This window comes from Cotesia glomerata, linkage group LG5 (genome assembly GCF_020080835.1).
Source record: "Cotesia glomerata isolate CgM1 linkage group LG5, MPM_Cglom_v2.3, whole genome shotgun sequence".
In the NCBI taxonomy this organism is placed as follows: Eukaryota; Metazoa; Arthropoda; class Insecta; order Hymenoptera; family Braconidae; genus Cotesia; species Cotesia glomerata.
This window is the reverse complement of record NC_058162.1, coordinates 7,663,518-7,685,612: the sequence shown is the minus strand read 5'-3', so window position 1 is coordinate 7,685,612 and position 22,095 is coordinate 7,663,518. Positions and strand designations below refer to the sequence as shown.

Here is a 22,095-nt window from a genome sequence, read left to right as displayed (position 1 = left end):
GAACATAAAACGTAAACTAAAATTCTTTAAGGAGGTTTAAGCGAATCTAATGTAAAAAATAATTTCCAACTTTGAGCTTTGAAATTAAGTATACGTATAAATAAATACGTCATTTACAGTCAAAACCGTTCACAGCGACTTCGCTTAAAGCGACGTGCTGGTTATTACGACGAAATGTTTAAGTCCCGTCTCTATTACATATAAAATTCTCAAGCCGAAAACCACTTATAACAACATTGCTCATAGCGACAAATTGTTTATAGCAACCGAATTCACAGTACTTATAGGAGTAAACTCATAGTAAAATGCATTGGTTACAGCGTCTGATAAATATTTTCATTCGTTTTGCAGTAAATATACTTATGATGTCATCAAATTCTTTTGCAGCTTTAAATTAATGAGAATCACAATTTTCATTTTAGTTAATGGTCTTACAAGTTGTAGAAAACAATTTCGTTACAATTTTAAAATAATTCTCCGACAAAGTAACTGATTATTTTCAAAAATAATGATGTTATTAAATCTATATTATTAAATGTAGTATTGAAATTTATACGTGGTTTTATTACAAAAAATTTTATTAAAATGTTTAATAAATTAATTTATGTGTAGTTTAATAAATGTTAAATAAACTTTCATCAAGTATTTATTAGTTTAATAAACGTTCATCAAGTATTGTTTTTTAATTTAATCCGTCCATTTTTGTTTTCAAATATAATCCATGCATTGCTAATTTTTACTTATAACGACTGTCGGCTATAACAACCATTAACAGGAGGTCCCTTCAATGTCGTTATAAACGGTTTTCACTGTATATACTTTTTGAATACTGTATATACTTTTTGAACACAAATTGATCAAATTGATCAAATTCCGGTGTAATTCGAAAAAATCACTTTTTTTCAATTTTTTTTGTCAACGATAACTCACGAACGAATCTACCGATTTTGACCAGCTTGGCGGAAATCGACGTGGTTTTTTTTATGTTAAGAGCTGATTTATTTTTGGAATCAATCGTTGAAGCCGTTTGAAAGTCATTCTAAAAAAACCACATTTGAAAAAAATTTTTTTCGCAGTTTTTTTTAGATTTCTCAAAATCTACCCTTCCGAATCGGTCCAAATTGTATGAAAAATTTAATTTTGTCAAGTTCTTTCGAATGGCACCAACCGCGATGAAATCGGTTAAGCCGTTCAAAAGTTATTAAAGGTTTACACACACACACACACACACACACACACACACACACACACACACACACACACACACCATGGCGGGAATAGTCAGGGAAGCTTCCTAGGACCTCAAAACGTCGAGATCTGATGAAAACTCCATTTTAAAAAAACGAGGTAAATCCAATAACTTCCCGATTCTTGAAAATTTTCAATTTTCTTAGCGGGAAGTTAAAAAAACCAAAAAATACTAAATTTATCATATTAATGATATTTTCAACTTCATGAATTCTCTTGAGTGTTGAAGTTAAAAAAATGATTTAATATTTATGATCCTTGTATGCTTAATTAAAGCGATGCAAAAGTGATACCTGTAAGTCAACTCGTTACAAACTTAAAAAAAAATAATGATATTACATAAGATAAGTAGTCTCAGTGTCTGTTCGATCAGACGGATCTAGCTCAGTGTCACTTAGAGCGACTTAAAACCCAATCTAAATAAATAAAAACGAGTAAATAAAGTAAGTACAATAAAAAAACGCATGTAACCTGATATGTATCTTACTCTCCTTTTCTGTTCAGCAAACTTAGACGCCTGCAGGCGGTCAGCTAATCGATCGATCCTTGCGTCGTCTTTAGATAATCACCGGGTTAAGGACCAGAAGGTCCGGCAGATCCTTAATATCTCAGCAGAAAGGGAAGCGAGGCCTATCGATTGATACGCAGGCTTACTTCTGCACATTACCTACGGAGACCTTGAGGATTTTTATCGGCGAGAGAGTACAGGTGTAATCAGTGGCATGTACATTAGGCAAGCATCCGAGAGAAGGTAGGAGGAGAGAGGAGGATGGGAAGATCGATGATGTACCGGGACCTCTGAGGATGCTCCACATCATCACGCGTTTCACCTCGAGGTGTATGGAAAATAACTTCTTACATCGCCTCGCACTTTAATGTTCTTCCACTCGATGTTTTCTACACGTGTCTCTATATATTGTGTGTTTGTACATATATTTCTATATTTATATACATCATCTTTCTAGTCTTTTGTATATTCATACGCCGACAACTCGAGAGCCGCCTCACTGTTGTGTAGCTTATGGCGTATACGTAGCGTTCCCTTTCATCTGCAGCCTTTCCAATGCGTCTAAGGCAAGGTGAATACAAATATACCCTCGCGACTTTTTCTCAAACCGCAAAAGTTAATATGAAACGCCTCGAGCATTCCATATCCTGCTGAGGATGCTAACACCCAAACGCTTCATCCTTTTTTACCATGGAAGATTTTTACCAAGCTTAATTATTACGCTTTTACAAAAAAAAAAAAAAAAAAAAAAAAAAAAAAAAAAAAAAAAAGTTAGGGAGCATTCAAGTATTACGTAACGTTTTTTTTTTGCAATTTTTTACCCCCCCCTCCCGATCAAAACTTGTTACGTAACATTATTAACGTGTTTTGAAGTATCTATAATCAATAATTATTTTATTATGATGCAATGAAGTAATACCCAAAGAATATTTTTTTGTGAGTTTTTTATTATCATAAATATCAAGATTTAAAATTAACAACATCAATAAATATAGAAATATTTAAATGCTCTACTTAAAAAGAACCAATAAACCATATACCCATCATAAGCTAACATCTTCCGACCATGGTCCTGCTAACCACTCAGCCATATTCTCAATCAATTCTACTCCTTTGACAGTTTCTGTCTCTACTTCTTGAGGTACATCTTGAGTATCAACATCATCAGTTGGTAACCATTGTAAATCATCAAACTCAGTTTTTGAATCAAGTATGCATAAAATCTCATTTTCTCGATGAGCGGTAATTTTTTTAGGTTTAATTTTAGTTGGACGACGTTCGCGCCCATGAATTTTTTGCTGAGTCGTAAGTGAAGACTTGGTTGCAAAATATATACCGCACTGATCGCAAATTCGTTCGTTAATATCTCCCAATAAGCTAGGACAATACAAGTCAAAAGGCATTTTCTGATATTCATGTTTTGGAGTCATTGAAGTTGCAAGTCGAATGAGTAAAGGTGCAAATTTGATAGATTGTTCAGATACATTGTACATTTTGTACATGGTAATAACTTTTGAGTTATTAATTTCTGAAATTAAATCTGATAATTTAAAAATTTTTAATTAGATTGAAATCCGTATTTAATGTTTTCTCGAAAAGGACCAATTTGAAATCGTGTTTGCTTACCAAATTATCGAGTTGAAATTGTCGTAAAATTTTAATATATCCGATGGATTTATTTTTTTATCATTAATCTGATTGAGTATCAAACTAATGGATTAGCAAAAGTTTTCCAGTATGATTGAGTAGCGTGTGGGTAACTAAATGCGAACAATGCCGACAGGACATGTGTGCGTAGAAACACGCTCGGCGATGCATGAGAGGGAACTTTCACTGAACATTATTAGATACGCGTCGGAATGCGACTACCGTAACTCACACAACCTCAAATCGTGCTCTCTACTCTTGATTCTATATTTTCTATGTGTTTTATCGAGCCCTGGGTACAGCAGTGTATCCCAAGGAAAATTGCATAATCGATTTCTCACCCACCTTTGGCTAGTGTATGCTATATAATGTGTAATGTATAAATATAATAATATATGTAGTTAATATCTGCTTACGCTACATAACTATTTCCATTTCTACTTCTACCTGCTCTGCACTGTTAATGTACTAATACTAAATACTAAATGTATTTATAAATATAATGCACTGAAAAAGATTATCGTTATTATTTTGTTGTAATTATAATTTAACGCGTGAGAAATTTATGCAAAACTACTGTTTTACCTTTCTCTAACCAAATCACGTAGCTTTTCAATCTCTAATTTTAAAATTCGTTAATATTTTCCGGAAATTCATTTGTGGAAAAAAATTTTTACAGGGTCGATTTTTATTGAGTAATCGTCAATTTGATGAAATTAATCCAAGACAAAAAAATTTCGAAAAAAAAAATCATTTTTAAGAATTTGATTTTTTTAAATTGAGAAAAAAATTTTTTGAATCAAGTAAAAATTACTCATTTAAAAAAATTCATAGTTCAAAAATTTCTCTTTTTGAATGAAGACAAAAAAAAACATTTTTAAGAATTGGATTTTTTTGAATTGGACATGAAATTTTTTATAATAATTTTCCTAATCTAGAATTTTTTCTTGAATCAAGTTAATTCTTCTACTAAGTATAATAAATCTATTATAATAAATCGCTAATTATATGACCCAACTAACGATTTCTCATGACGGAATTTCCATATTTTAATGATAGAATTCCAACTGGAAGAAATATTGTTATTAATAAAGTTATTTATGCCCAGACACTGGACCGTAAACTATGGTATGATTTACATCGACCATTTCACGAATGACGTTTTATACTGCAATTAAAATATTTTTAGCTCTATCATTGTTTAATGGCTCTATTTTATTTATTATTTTATGAATAATTATAAAATGGTTACACGATAATAATATTTAGCAATATCTCGAGACTATTCAAGCTGGGTCAGTTGAGTTGGACGCCAATTTCGGGTCAAAGTAAAAAAATTAAATTTCGTTAGCAATAAACCTTCAAAGATTTTAAACAAAATATTAAAACAATCACTGATAGAAGGATTTGTTTATAGTTAAAAATATTTGTTAATATTTAACAAACAATTGATTAGAGGCCACTTTTTAATCCTTAACAAATATTTCTTAGTATTTAAATAGTATATTACAACCCTAGGCCAGAAAGTTGGATTTCCTGGCGTATGGGATATGATGGCCGAGGCGTAGCCGAGGCCATCATATCACATACGTCAGGGTATCCAACATTCTGGTCATGGGTTGTATACTATTTTTCTTGCTCTCCAGCCGAAAGTACGCAACCCCGTGGAAGGGGTTTTGCAAAACCGAGGCGAAGCCGAGGTTTTGCCGGGTGTGAGGGGGGGCGCCGCCCGACTTTTGCAAAGCCGAGGTGAAGCCAAGGCTTTGCTGGTCGGGGTGGATATAAAAAAAAAAATAAAAGTTAATAAATTGAAAAAAAATGTTATTTTAAACTTTACTAACAAATGCTCTGATTAAGAGTGATATCATGCACAAAATTTGTCACAAATATTTAAACTCATTCTAATTACAGAATTTTTTTTTTTAAGTTGATTAAAAATTAGTTTTTAATTAGTAATCGACGGCTAAGAAAGATTGAAATTAAATTATTACAAGTTTGTAGAGTACATGGATCGTTTTATAAACATTGCTTTACTAACTATCAAAATATAAAAAAAAGCAAATAAAATTCACAAAACTATTATGTTTTATTTCTTAAACTTTTTATATAAATTATTTGTGCAGTATTATTATTAAATAGTTCATTAACAATGATCTAGTTAAAAATTAATTTTTCTGCCCTCCAGGCGGAAAGTGGCAACTTTCGGCCCGCTGCGCTAAACGAAATTGCCGCTTTCCGCCTCTGTCGGACAGAAAAATAGTATACAAACCTATGGCAGGAAAATAATAAATATCTCAGATCACATATATGTCGACCTCGGCTTCGCCTCGGGCAACATATATGTGTTCTGAGACATTTCTCATTTTCTTGCCACAGGTGTGTAATATACTATTATTTTTTTGACATTTTTTGGTTAGTTTATGCGCTGACATGTTACATACAGACGATGTTGTGAATGTTATATATACAGTTGAAACTCGCTGTATAGTCCGGTCGCGCCACGAAAATGCGAAAGAAAGCAAGGTTCTGTGCTGCCGAGCCAGAAAATATGCGTAGCGCGCATGCGTTAAAGCAGGACATAAAAGTTGCTCTTCCTGGAGTAAATTGCTGCCAGGAAAAGCGTACTTTCGGCTAGGAGAGCAAGAAAAAGATTTATGAATATTTAATAAATGAATATCAGATTTATTAAATACAAACAATAGTATATTTGTTACTACGCCGGTCGAAAGTACGGGGTTCCCGCTGCGATTTCACGGTAGAAAGCCTCAGTTTTATGCCGTGATCAAGTCGCGCATGCGCCCTACGACGGGGAGCCGAAATAATGTATTCATGCACTGACAACGAGACACGAGGCGGCAGAAAGTCCGAAAGTCGGTAGTCGCGCTCACTCTATTACTTATGTTTATAAGCCTAACCTTACTTGTGATTGTTATGAATGTATCTCTCTTGTTATGTGTCGATGATTTTAGGTTGAAACTAAGTTAATTAAAGAAAATAAATATTTATTTTAATGAAATGAGACTTATTAAATATTTAAATTTTCAAAAAAAACGAGAAATATTTTTTATTCTGATAGAAATTTTCAAATAAATAAATTCATTATTGAACAAATAATTATTTGAAAAAATACACAGACTTTTTTCTTAATTTTTTTTTCTATGCATTTTACGATTATTATTTCATTTTTCTATTTTTTTTTTTTTATTTTTAAAATCAGAGTTAATTTATAATATATATATAATTTTAAATTTATTTAATTAAATTAAGATCTTTTCTCAAAAGAAAGTAGTAATATGATAGATTATAAATTAATATCTTTATTGACAGGTGTATTTGATGCCTGCCCCCCCCCCTCCCCCGACCAGCAGCACTCGCTTCGCTCGTGCCGCAAATTTCGGGGGCAGGCATCAATTTTTTTCAACGCAATTTTTTACGTACTTTCGACCGGATAGCAAGAAAACTAGTATACACTAGAAATTTGAATAGCGCGCTACGCGCGCGCCTAAATTGCAATCAATAATGAATCGTGGCCCGTTTTTTGCGAGTTTCGACCTTTGACTAACTTCAAGAGTTTCATGTATTTTAATTTGGAGGACTACGAGGGCAGAAATTTGAGAGCCCTGAACTGCGCGCCATAATGCCCTCGGCTTCGCCTCGGGCACATGGCGCGCAGTGCAGGAATCTTAACTTTCTGCCCTTGTAGTGTAATATACTAATTAAATACTAAGAAATATTTGTTTAATACTAAATAGTCGTCTCTAATAAATGATTTGTTAACTATTAACAAATATTTTTTAATACAAATAAATCCTTCTATCAGTGATTAAATGAATTATTAAAAAAATGTGACATTCAATGTTCAAAGATAATTTGTTTTTATTAATAAATATAAAATAGTTGCAACGAAAATACGAAATCGGACGGAAATGGCTATTTACATTTTCAAGCGAAAGAGAACATTACAACGTGCAATAAGCAAGTGAACCGATAATTATTACTCGATTTTATTTCCAGGCTTATAAAATCCGTGATTTTAATTAAAAACTTTCCGGAGTGGATGAAAAGGAAAAGAGAAGGGTAGAGAAAAAAATATTTTCAATGTTCTGTTGATTTCAATTAAAGCTGAATTGAGGGCTGCCTCTGACAAGACTCACACAATCACTAAATCCAACTGATCCGAATTTTCCTCCATTGTTCCGGGATATTTTTAACTAGTAGTCACAAAGGGTTGGCCTGCTGATTTGTTAGAGTTTTATTTTACAAACGAGCGTCATCCTCCACGCAAATCAATCTGTTACAAAGCGTAAATACAAAAGTTAACTTGTGCTGGCAATCATTTTCAACGGTATAGTATAATTAACGATACACGCTGTGATTTTTACTAGAACTAAATAAAGAGACATAGAAATTGAAAACTTTTTTTTTTTTGCTTCTCTTATACCGGATTTTTCCTTTCTCGGTGCGTATAGGGAATATACGGGAGCATATATAAAACAAATACTCAAGTGAATTCTATTCTAGTCTATTGTTTTTGTTTTTATTTTCCTCAAAGTGATTTATAGTTGATTTCACTCGACTGTAACATTCAATTGTGTTGCTATCTAATTTTATAAATATCGAGAAATTTTTACTTCATAGTCAGCGTTTTTTTTTCCTTATTCCAAAAAGTTATTGAATTAATTATTTCATGTGAATAGAAGCAAAAAATTTTTAAAATATTTTTGTGGCTTAAAAATGACAAGTTCATTTTATCGAGCCTTCTCTTTGAAAATTTATATCAATTTATTGTGTTTTACGATACATTATTAATCACTATCTCGATAAAATAATTTTTAGGGGTAATTTAAGATTGTTGGAAATTGTCAAAAATCGAATTTTTGTTATCAATTTTGTATTCTCGTTATTTTTATTATTTTCTAGGATAATGATAATGAAAATTTTGAGTCGTAATTTTGATTTCTAAAAGTCGATCAAAATAAAAAAAAAATTATATTATTATAAAAAATATTAATAAATTTTTTTGAAAAGTTTGAGAATTTTATTTTGAAAGTTTTAAAAATCTTGATCGATCTTGAAAAAATTTTTTATCTGGCTGATTTTAGGAAACGGCTCCTAAAATATAATAACATATTTTTATAGAAGACTCAAAAAATAAAAATACTCAGTTTTTTGTGACACTTTGATGGTTAAAAACTTAAACAAAAACATTGAAAAATTAAAACAAATTAAATGAACAAAGCACTTGTCGAAAAGAACCGCAAATTCACTCGCACGTGCGGGTCGCATAATCTCGATACAATCTGGTGATTGTTTGGTTCGCTTGCCGGGTAATGTCACAATTTATCTTAACTCTCATAAATATCTCCCCGATAAGTAGGTGTCAATGTAACCATGCCTATAAATTAAAACCGCAATAAATATATTGTTAATAAGATACAGATACAAATAAATAAAAATTACAGAATGAATTTGATGTAATGTAATGATTCTGAACAAATTAATAAGATAGTATCTGCTTGTCTGATCGGAAGCCTGTGTATGAGATTACCAAATCGTACTGTTTAATCGTTAGCCACGATAATAAAACCTGTTTTCGATCCCTGCACGTATACCTATAAATATAAGTATAAATATAAATATATGAATACATTATTGTATTATGTATGCACACCATTTAGCCAACACTTTGCTGCCCGTTCAATGTTGCGTTAGATGGTTAAAGAATGCGCAACTGAGTGGAGGCGATATGAGAAACTGGCATTTATTTCTTATCGACATTTAAAGCTTTTTTTTTTATTGACACTTGGAACGTCAACTTTTTTAATTTACCGCCCTGCTAAAAATGTTTCGATAACTGGGTCAACTCATTGATGGAAACCAGTTTTATTTTTAAATATTTCTGGTAGGTGGAATAAGTTTCGCGAGATAATAATGACGCTTCAAATGTTTCTATGTATTAATGACGTACAAAAAAAAAATTTTTTCTTTTCACAAACAAACCTTTGCCGAAATATAATAAAAAAAACGTATAAAAATATAGATTTTTTTATATTTTCATACATATCTTTCAACTATATTGTGCAAAATATTATATTAATTAGACATATTTATGGATAAACTCAGTTGACAAGGTTTCTGCAATCGTGTGTTAACGCACACGCTTTGCTCGTTGTACCAACCTTCTCATACACTGAAAAAAACTTAAAAAGATAATCAAGAAGATAAAGTTCTTCAAAATTATTTACTTGATTCAAGCAATTTTTTTTCTGTATAGCTTTATTACTCTTCCACTCTCACAATATACGTAATTTATTTATGAAACATGTTTTACATATGATGAGTTTTCGCATTAAATGTCAACAATTTAAACTATTTAATTTTAAACCTTTCAATAGAATTAAATGTATTGGCAACCAACTGTACTGCTTTTTTAATTGAAAATTTTTTTTATAAATAAAAAATATATTTTTTTTTTCATACAAATTTTTTACATAAATATTGTACGTGAGGTATTTTGACTAATTGTCTTTAGTTATAATGGACATAACTCAATAAAAAATTATAAACGATTATGGAAAATATTCGAGCATTAATTCAATTATATTGTGCATGAAGTATTTAAATTTTATCGGTTTAATTATTCGATGTTTCTACCTCATATAATGAATAATAAAGTTATAAATAACTAAAAACAGCTTGTATCTAATAAACTCTTCAATTGGAAAGAAGCCAAACAAGTTTTTTATAAAATCCAGATTAAATTAATACTAGAACACACCCGAAGGCTTCAGAATCTGATATGTGCAAAAAGATAATTGGAAAGGTTTAAGAGATTTTTTAAAGCGCTGTTTAAAATCGTGAGGTGCATATTTAATAAATTCAATGTAATATGTGTACAGGTGAAGAATATAAGACATAAAATATAAGATATAAGGTAATTTAATTATGATCTTGATGAGTAAGATCCTTTCAACGTTTACGACAATATTAAATGGCTTACGGCTCAGAGCAGAGCAGAATGCAGACGGGAGGCTCCGGAGGTTGTTGTTGGGTAATATTTGTATAACTTGTACACCTCTATTGTGAAAATAGTATACAGAACCGTTGAGACAAGTCCGGGCAGGTGTCTTTCGTGATCGTTAAATTACTTTCGGTTTTACGAGCTACGTGACGCAGCTGTGGCTTATTCTTCTTACACTCTTTTCTTTTCCACATTGTTGCTTTTTTGTTCGCTATACGGCACATATTACGCTAAAATATAACCGCAAAATGTTGGGCTGTGTTTAAACCCATTTTTGAGTTTTTAAAAATACACCCAATTGTTAAATAAATATATACATTTTTCTTAACTATGAATTTTTACCGATAATTACTTTTTATTGTTACGCTTACACAAAAAATAATTTATTCTATTTCTATCTACACCTGGCGCCCAACCCGGGGCTGCAAATTGACGTGACCCGAATCTGTCTCACAAATATTTTGTCTGGGTTTTATGCCTTTCTTTTTTGTGACAAAACTATTGTGTACATTATACTTTGATGCTTTTTTGGTTTAATTTATTGGCTGATAAATACGGGTTAATACTTTTCGAGATATAAGAAAATTAAAAAAAATTTTGACACTAAAAGTATCTGTTAGTGCGAAGTGGAAGACTTTCAATTGATTCATTTACTCAGAGAAGGATTTTATTTAATTTATTAATAAAAAAAACTCTCATGAGTGCAGGGTAGGGCGGGGCTAGTTGATCACTTTTTGGTTCGACCTTCCATAACTTTAAGACGATGTATCGGATTTATTCGAGTCATATACTGTTAGATTCGTAATTTAGTCTTCTTCAAAAGGTCTAGCGACACAGAAACAATCCGAGTCCAAATTTTTAAGTTATTCCCGGAAATACGCGAGCGCTCCAAATTGCTCAACGTGCTCCACTAGTGAGGTTAGTTGAGCATGGGTATACGGCTAGTTAACCCAGCCTTGGCCTAAGTCTGGTTTACCAAAGGAACGGCCAAGGCTGAGTTGCCCAGTCTTGGCCCAAGTCTTGGCGCAAGCTTGGCCCCGTCGTTCAACTCTGGGGACTCCTACATGGGATGGCTAAAATAGACGGAATGACTGTATAGAATGATATGAAAACAAAATAAAATTGTAATTAACAAGCAAATATTTGTTTATTATAATTCTACATACGTATAATTATGATTATAATAATAATTATAAACATAACAATATTAATTATAATTATGTTATATATTTATTAATATAATATCAATATGAGTTATTTTAATTTTTACACATTATATTAAATCATTACATGTACAAATCAATTGATAATTATTAATTTAGTGAAGAAAAATTTCATTTTTCAATATTGAAAATCTAGTAGGGCTGGTTTAACACGCAGCGCCTTGCTCAACTAACCCCAATTGAGGCAACAAAATAAAAGTTAGGTTATAAAAGAATGATAAGAATTAAAAATAAACAATCATATATAATCGAAAGGGCAAACATTAAGTTGTCTTTGAATAATTTCGTGATCACGAAATAGCATTTTTAAGCGAGTGTAGGAGGAAAATTCTAAAGACCTATTTTTTTTTTTTTTTGACAAAAAAAAAGAAAACGTTTTGTCAGTTAGTTTAAATATCGGACGGCAGTTGACTTTCGCGCGATGTGTTCTCCTCTCGTAACCCTTTCTTTTCACCATTTACACTTTTGTTGTAAGTTGCTTAGTTTTCGAGATATTTCGATTGCTCAACTTGCCCCTACGATCAACTAGCCCCGCCCTACCCTATCTTTTTTTTTTTATTAAATAAAAATAAAAAAATTTTTATTCGTTTAAAAATTACAAAATGCGTATTTTGAGACTTTAAAAATTAATGTAAATTTTTTTTTTATTTTTTAATTTCCATGAATTAGATTTGATAATAATTTTTTTGTTGAAAAATCCTAAAAATTACCGTACAAAAGTTAATTTCAATAACAATAAAAGAATTAATTTTATTTAAATATAGTAATTAATTTATTATTTCTTACTTTTAACGTAAGGATTTATCGACAAAATTTGAAATCAAAATAATCTTTAAAAAAAGGTTCTAACGCAATAAATACAAAAGTAACTTCATAAATTAATTATTAGTGAAGATCGAAAAAACTAAAAAGATTAAAAAATTTTACTATTACAAAAAATTTAATTAAAGAAGAAGATACTCAATCCCCGTTTCCGGAAAGTTTGAAAGTTGAACTTTGAAGATCAGAGACGTGACTTTTTGCAAATTGCCGATTAATTCTAAAAATTTTCGCATTTGTTTACTAACAAGTACTTAAATAAACTACGAAGTGGAAAGGAGCTGAGAAAAGATTAAAGTTAAATGTATCAACAGAAGTGGAAGCGCCGATGTTGATGTATGTTGTGTGTGTGAAATAACAGTTTGAGTTGGTAAAATTTAGTAACTGGAAAAGTTTAAGCTCAGAGTTACTGACTTGCTCACACTCTCGGTCTTTTGTTTTCGTCGGTCGACGCTATGCGTATAAATCCATTATGCATTTGCAAGAGTCAACTTCACCCTAATAGACCTCTCCTGTTCCCGGGTCTCGCCCGTGTGCTCGAGTTCGCTTTCATCAGCACACTTACAGGAACCGAAAAAATAGATGACGTTGAATGAAAAGTACAAAACTTTTCACCCCAGCTACCATTCGAGTCTCCGAAAACCCTCGCCGTTATTTTAAGTGCCGTCAATTCCAAGTTGTACGAGTTTTATCGACTGCGTTAATGGCCTGGCTAAAGTTTTTAAATTGAAAACCAAGAATAATGTCCCTGGAAAACATGCTACTCGATGACTTGGGAACTATTTACAGTCTTTAATCATTTCTACCATCAATTACTTTATTTTTTTTTTATTCATGTGATTTTTTTTTTTTTTAATACTTCAATGTCAGTTTAATTTGTTAGTCATCGAGATCAAGTGTAAAAGTTCTCGGGTGGTGTGACATTTTGAAAAGAAAATTTTTCAAACAAACGTTATAAAATAATATTTACACAAAATTTTAAAAGAACATTTTTTTATTCTAATGTTGTAATAATTTTTCTCTCATATTCAGTTTAAAAAAAAAAGTTTCCCATTTCTTATTTAAAAAAATTTTTTTTTATAATTTTCAAGTCTCTAAAAATTTCTTTTTAATTACCCTAGTATAAATTGATTATTTAGGTCATCTAATGTAAAAGTTGTCGAGAGGTGTCACATTTTAAAAACAAAACATTCTAGATTAATTATTTTTATAAAATTTGGAAAAAACTTTTTTAAAATTCGTATGCTGTGATTTTTTTTTAAATTTAAAGTTTGAAAAAAAATTTTTCTCATTTTTGATGACTAACTATTAATAAAATATTTGTGTCAGTAAGACCAAGTTTAAAAGTTATCAGGGGGTGTGAAATTTTTAAACGAAAAAAAAAAAATTGCCCCAATCATTTTTTAATAACTTTTTCATAGAATTAAAAAAAAAAAAAGAAAACATTTTGAGTACTTGAACATTAATTTAATGTTTAGGTCATCGGGACCAAGTCTACAAATTTTCTGGGATTGTTACATTAAAAAAAAAAAGAAGTCATTGACCCAAATATTTCAAATTACTTTTTTACACAGAACTTGAACCGAAAAACTTTCCGTTGAATCCTTATATTGTAGATATAATTTTGTTTCAATTTCAAGTTTGAAGTGACATTAAGCCAAGTTCCACGAAGCTTAATGAACATTATATATTGACCTTTTAAATGAGTTACTTGACTTCCTTATAGTACAAGCCCTAGAAACTTTAATGAAGTTACAACTTAAACTTGAATTTGAAGAGTTTTCTCAAACCATTTCCATAAATTACAACAGTCTTTACATAACAAACTTTTCTTTTTGTTCCAGGTATGCATTGATCGGCAACGAGTGAGTAAATAACGAATTATTACTGATTAGGTCTTACATCATTAAAGAAAAATAAAAAACCCGCTGAGATATATCGACAATGTCAGTAAATGATTGACACGAAAAATCCAATTTCCCCCTAATTCAGTGACTGGAGCAAACCGGCTCCAGTGAATGCACATAACATATTTATATTACAACGAAATGTGTATCAAAACAAGCAAAGTAAAGGCGGATGCCGGAAATGAAACGTCAAAGTTATGCCCGACGTATCTTTTAAATCGACATCATGCCAAACATGTCCGGTATTTTTAGTCTCCTTTCTCCCTAGCCCTTTATTTAATATTTATTTAATATTTTTTGTCTCCGTACCAGTCTCTCCATTTACGCGGAGCTGTCTCTTTGAATCGGCTCGTCTGGTTCGGATGAGAGTTGTATAATGCCTATCGTCCATCAAAGAAATCTTTAAATATTCTATAGGTTAGTTTTCCGCTTAAGGTGCGTCAACGACCGGGCTCTTTGCATTGCTAAGAGATTCTCTGAATAAATCGCTAAGATAAGTCGCTGTACCGTTCATCTTCGGCCATCTATCTGTTTCTTTAAAACATGCGCTAATAACAATTAAGGCAAAAAATCCCTTCAGACGGCTCAAAATTAGTCATTTTTTTATGTCTCTTTACATAAAATAAAACAATTGTACAAAGTTTTGAAGTTTTGAGCTTATTTTTTTTAAACTTCGAAGAATACAAAAATAATTTTTTTATTTTTCAAAATAATAAAAAAGGATGAAATTAAAAATAATGTGAGCTCATTAAAAAAAGAATAAATTTTATTGGATATTTGTTCTTAAAAAAAAAAAAAAAATGTCAAAATTATACTTTCGAAACATAAAAAAAACAATTTTTTAAAATTTCTAAAAAAATTTCCCTCCCCTTATAAAATAAAAAAATTCCCAAAGTAATCATCTGCTTCTAATGAACCCCAAAACTTTCTCTTAACTTCTTCTTGTTCTTGTTCTTATTCCTATTAAAATTCGAAACAGAATCAGATTGCACCCAATTATTTACCCAAGAGATTAAATCGAGCACCAGTAGTTATTTATGTAATTTTAACCAGAACAGATGATTATCTGTACAATTTTCTGAGCAGATGATCAGACGCGTGGACTATTTTCTTTATGGAGTTCTTTAGAGTGGAGATACCAGTAGTTTGTATGTAAATAGCTTATACGAAATGACCGAGATGGTTATCAAGAATCGTGTGAATGGTATCTGCCGTCTGTACACACTTCTGGGTATTTATGGGCATGCTTCTGGACGTATTCCTCCGCGTAAAATAAGCAAATAAAAATTTTTTCACCAATATGGTATGGTTTCGGATCGAATTCAGTGATAATGATAACAAACTATGTACAAGTCGTTTCGGGTACGGTTTTGTTACGTCACCATTACATTTTTTTGTTTCATTTCCACTTCAAATAATATGGGTTTTGTAATTATGACTATACTACAATCATCACAATTACTATTATATAAAGAACTGTTTTGGTAAATATTTGTGACGCAATCTTACGCAAGAGCGTGGACACGTGTCTCACTCTACGCTCAATCGAGCTTATCTCATCAACATTTTATTTTCTGTCGAACAACCGAGTCTAAAGCGTCATATTATTGTTCTTATTATTATTATTATTGTATGAGACAACAATGCAAAAAAAAGTTTTCAAATATAAATGAGTTGCCTAAAAATGAGCGCACACCGGAAAGTCCCGGTTATGACACAAGCTGTGTAATGATTATTTAAACATGTCACTACACAGCGTTCATATGTGTATGCTCGAGTTACCCTTCAGTCAATAATTTAATCCTGAAATATTGTTTATTTAATGTTGGAACATTACGCTAGAGTGATAAAATGCTGCCCAAGTTTCCGGACGAATGATAATCATGATTTGATTCCAACATTGGTAGTTTTTAAATTCGGTGGTTGAGTTATTTCCATTTTTGATGTCTGTTGATACATGTCAGTCAATTCCGAAATATTTGGGTTGATTTTACCGTGTAGAATTATAATTATTATTCTTTGATTCATTAAAATAGAATATAAAGATGAATTTATCGAGTCAAGAAAAATAGGTTATCACACAGTAAAAAAATTTTCGTAAAATTTAACATAAAATTTTGTGTAGATGATTTTTTTACACAAAATTTATGTTAATTCTACACATACTGTTTGTATTGATGAAATCAACATAATTCTGTGTTAAAAGTAACACAAAAATATGTTAAAACTTTCATTGGCTGATTCTCGGATTTCTACACACTTAAATGTTATCCATAACACAAATAAAGTGTTGATTGTAACTTTTTCTTTGTGTTACTCAGATCAGCTGTCAAATATGTGAGTTTTACTAATAATTTAAATATATATATATATATATATATATATATATATATATATATATATATATATATATATATTTTGTGATTAAAAAAAATACATGAGCAATTGAAAATAATAAATTAAAGGAAAAATGCACATGTAGAAAATTAAAAAAACTGTAAGTTTATTTTCTAATAATTTATTAATTTCAATTATTTATTTTTTTGTCTAATTCAAAAAAATAAATGAAAATTAAGTTAGCCGACATCTGAAAATTTTTACAATTTTTTTTAATGAAAAAATTATTACAAAAAAATTAAAAAAAAAAAATTTCACTTGTAGAAAATTTTAAGAATTATTCGTGTAATTTTTTTTAAGTATTTTTTAACTTGTAAATAATTTGTCAAAAAAAATCAACATGTCCGCTAGATTCATAATCATAAAATTTATAATTTTTCTTATTTTATTTATTTCCCCATAATTTAAAATTTATTCTGTCTTCTCGATTCACACTAGAAAGGAAATTAACCTTGTAATGAACTTTAAGGTTACAATTCTGTTATCGGATGTTTTAATATAAACTACCCTTTATTTACTTAGTTTTTAATTGCTATACACTACAATTGTATATTTATTAGCTTCATTTAAGTATTTTACGTAATGACACAAATCAAAATCCACCAAATTAAAATGACGTTGAGGCTATCACATTTACATGTTTATCTTGTGTGGCATACGTGACTATATATGAAGAATTCTTTAACATAAATTTTGTGTTGGTTGGCCAGTAACATTAAAAAAGTGTAGTTTTACTTTGAATTAACACTTGAGTGTGTTAAAAAATGGATGGATTGATCAATACAAACCGTTTGTGTAGAATTAACATAAATTTTATGTAAAAAAAACATCTACACAAAATTTTATGTTAAATTTTACGAAAATTTTTTTACTGTGCATACAGGTGACTTATATTTTGATTGAAGTAAATTATTATATTGGTATTGGAAATTTTGATTTAATAAATTAAAAAATTTGCCAAGTGAAGAAGAATTTTTGAAAACTTACATGTTTTTAGTTAAATTTTACCTTTTATATCTATATAGGTGTTTTGATACAAAATATTTAACTTTTTTTGTCCATAAATTTTAATGTAGTTAGTTAAAATACTTATAATCGATTTCAGATGAAATCGAAGTTAGTCATACTTGAATAAATCGAATATATGAAAGGTTGGTCCTCATTCGCTGATGGAAGTAAACTTCAGAAAGTTTTCATATTTCCCAGAAGCGAACAAGCGTTAATAATTTCTCATTGCAGTTCGCTTTAAATTTCTGACGTGTTTGGATTATACTCAGTCCATTCGAATGTAATTAGATAAATTCGAGATATTTTAATCTGTACCGATACATTGAGACATGATGTAGTCTATTTTCACGTTCTCAATTACACTGAGAAAACCGTGTGTTTGATTCAAATTCGTAGATTTATTCAAAGTAACTTAAAAATACGTATTTAACATAAACAAATTTGTTTCATTTAAATTTGGAATTACTTTGAATCAAATATATTTTGTTTCGGTTTATTTGATTGAATTCGGCCATTTATTTCATTCAAATAAGATTTGTTAATGGTTAACAAACTTCATTTGAAATAAATAATGCAACGTTTGTGTCGCTACTGTCGATATTCGGGTTATCGTAATTTTAATACCTTTATCGTTTCCTGTTACAATTGGGTAATTTTGTATATATACATAACTTTTTGATGAATTTAATAATTTAAAAAAACTATCAAAATCCAACTCCGATCCAATAATTTTCGTTTATTAGATGATACCCCAATATAAATTATATGAATAAAATCATTTTCATTGCTTTCATAACCCTAAAAATATATCAGATATTATTGCACGCCTCGTAAGCGAAGCGGATGAGGCTGTGCCCTACATTCGCTTTACAAAAATTAAGCGACTTCTTGAAAATTGCCTCTATTTATTTTTTATCGCACTTGTAGAACAATATTTACATATAAATGTAGTGAAAAAACACTAGTTTCAACACTTATGACATTTTTAAAAGACATTTTGCTTTTTAAATAAATAAAAAAAATGTTTAAAAAAATTATTCCGTGGACGTCCAGTTATCAAATGTATGTGTGAAAACCGGTGTGGTCACGATAAGTGCCTAAAAACTGAACTGATCAAGTCTATTCATTTTTTATACGCTTCAGTATGATTTAAAATTGAGTCCTTTCAAAAATCACGGTCTTTTTCAATGTAGTTTATTTATAATTACATAATTAGTAATAAACTAAAAATCCACTAACCGTTTGTATACATCTATACACGGTGAAAAAAGTATTGCTATTACCACAATACAGTATAGTGATGATCACAATCCCCGCATGACTATACTTTAGATGCGTATATGCCCAATCTAGTGGATCGTGATTATCACGATCCACATGGATTCGGATATCGAGTGTCTATATTGCTATGGTTTATAGGTGATTAGTTGTCTTGAATTAAATATTAATTATATTTTATTGCAGATTATTATTTTTTTGATATTTTATTGTTATTAACATAAATACAAATTCCTTTTGTAGCTTGATTAGTTAAAAATTTTTGTGTAGAGATTATGACAGTCAAGAATTGGGTTTGATTTAAAAATGTTTAAATAATGACTTACAGCAGTACTGTTGGAATTTATCTCATATGACTTTTTTTTTTATTTTTACAAGTATTATTATTATTAGTCTAGAAATTTGTATTATCGAGTATTCATTTAAAAGAGGCAAATATTTTTATCATAAGAAAAAAATTTTTAATGGAATTTTTACTCCTTTATTATTGTACATATTTAATACAATAACATATTTTTGTATAAAACAGTATGGGATCAAATCATTTATGCTAAAAAAGACTTTTATGAAAACAAAAATTTTATTTATTTAATACAATATATAATGTACATTGTTTTCCTTATCAACGCAGTAGAATTATTATATACAATAACCACGGACACAGCATCAACACAGTTAACATAAGAAGATTTATTTCTTTACTAACTTTCAAAAATCGACACAAGTTTTTCAAAATTTCACTCGAGTAATTTATCAACAACCCAATCATATATATCGCTATTATTATTAATTCACTAATTTATGTAATTATCACTATTTCATCACCAAAATTGTAAACAAATCCACTCGTAAGTTTCAGACTTGGTTCTGCGTGGTGGCGCTGAAGGCGTCGTGGATCGTGATAATCACGATCCGTTTCGCCGTAGTAAAGAAACGTTTCTTTATGATCACAATACGTTTTGACATATTCACATACCACGGCAAGTGAATATAACAATCCGAAGTATTGAGTATATCAGGTTATAATATTGTGAAAATGACAATACTGTTTTGAGCTAATCACAATACTACGTTCACGATCCACTGGATTGCTACAATAGCAATACTTTTTTCTCCGTGTATTTATGTAAATAAGGTTTATTTACAATACATGCGCAGTACCTTTCTTTTTTGGGTGGACAATGACGCGAAAGATTTAGAAATATTTTTTGTATTTTATTTTAATCAATTTTATTATGGAAAATGAGATTATGAGGCGTGCACTTTTGGATTTTCCAAACTTTTTTACTATATTACAGAGCATGATTTCTTCACCGACATTCAAATATCACATTTGTTTATGCTTAACAAATCTGATTTGACTGAAATAAATTATTTTAAAGTATTAAAGAAATATTTTTTAACTATAAACAAATAATAACTATTTCATTAAAATAAATACACTGAATAAACCATAACTTTGTCTCAAATGAATTCATTTTATTGTGTCAAATAGTTATTGATTAGTGGTATTTAAATAAGAGATTTCTTAATAATAAACGAGTCTCATTTGATTCAAATAAATTGTTCTTTCAGTGTACAATTTCATCTTTTTTACTTCATTTTCGGCTTACGTCAATCCACAAAATTTTTTCTCAACTTTGTTTTATTTTATCCTATGTTTTCCTTTATTTCAATGGATTTGATCATCCCAATTCTATTCACTCCATCGGCCGATTAAATCAAAACTAAAATAAAATCGAGGTTTCAGTCCCGTGTTCCGTTGATAGCTTTGACAGTTAAAGTAGTGGCCGAAACTGGTGCGGCGAAATGTTATTTCGGACAAGTGGCAATAGCTGGGGAGGTTGTCCGGAACAAATTGGTTGACATCCCGCTTGAATGGCTCTCGTGGGTGCCAGTTGTAGCTGTCGTCTTCTCCTAGACTGGAGACTGGAGACTGGAGACTGGAGATCTCTCTCAAGAACTGTGAGAGGTTTAAAGCCGCAGGGGTTTCAACCCGCCGGAAGTGGGTAAGCAGATGGCAGCATCAGTTCTCACTCCACGATTTCTTGGTCTGCACATTGCAGAGTCTGAGGGACATGAGCGACGTCCGTTAGAGGATTTCCCTCCGGAGAAATCAACTTACCGAGTTGTCTTTCCTTTACTGATCTTACGCGCGATCTACACTCTAAGAAGAATATTTACTTCATGAAAACTCTAGATAAGACCTTCAATTTCTTATGTATAGTAGTATTAGAATTTATTTCTCAGAAAATTAGTATGAAAACAAATTTTTTTAAAAAAATAACAGTAATTATCGAAAATTTAGAAGTAATTAGCTTAATATTACTTTTCAATAATTTTAATATTAAAAATTACAGTACCGACTTGGAGGCGGCGTTGCAATCGCTGAAGATTTCTCATCTGTATAAAAAATTAGACATAACAATGATCGGTTCTTGCTTAATTACAGTTAACTCTAACAAACTTTTATACAATTATTATTCTTATAAAATTTTATGCAATTAGTTAAATATTATTTGTAAAAATGTACTTTAATGACTTTAGTAATTTTTTGTTACTACACAGAAAAAAAAATTTCTTGACTGGAGAATAAAATTCTTGGCTCAAGTAAATTTCCGGGTGCCCGAAGGAAGACCGAAGTTGTCTGGGCCGAAGTAAAAATTTTTCTTGAAATTCTATTCTTGGTGGAAGTAATTTTTCTTAATTCAAATTATCATAAATACTTGATACAATCAATTTTTATATTGGATCAAGATTTTTAGATACTTCAGGGAAGCAGCGCCACCTACTTCAGCTGAAAAAAAAATTTTCTCACCTTGAGAAAATTTTTCTCTTGAATATTTGATACTCATTTTAGATTATTTTAGCACGCAATTATACATATTGAATGAAAGAAAATAGTTCAATATTATTTGATCTTCCCATTTGACATGTTTGTCAATAAAAATATTAATGAAAATTTATTATCGAGATATTTAATTTTTTGGAGCAAGAGAAAAATTTTCTCAAGACAAGAAAATTTACTTCTGTCAAGAA

The 22,095-nt window shown here is 30.1% G+C and overlaps 1 protein-coding gene and 1 long non-coding RNA gene across 4 annotated transcripts in view; both read left to right on the top strand.

The window, feature by feature from the left end:
• Positions 1-22,095, top strand: part of LOC123265477 (CCR4-NOT transcription complex subunit 6-like) — a 602,565-nt gene that overhangs the window by 184,934 nt on the left and 395,536 nt on the right. The gene's annotated exons all lie outside the window — the stretch shown is intronic.
• Positions 743-21,825, top strand: LOC123265484. Its single transcript, XR_006509576.1, has 3 exons — positions 743-811; positions 9,913-9,927; positions 21,814-21,825. It is a non-coding gene; the product is annotated as an uncharacterized LOC123265484 (long non-coding RNA).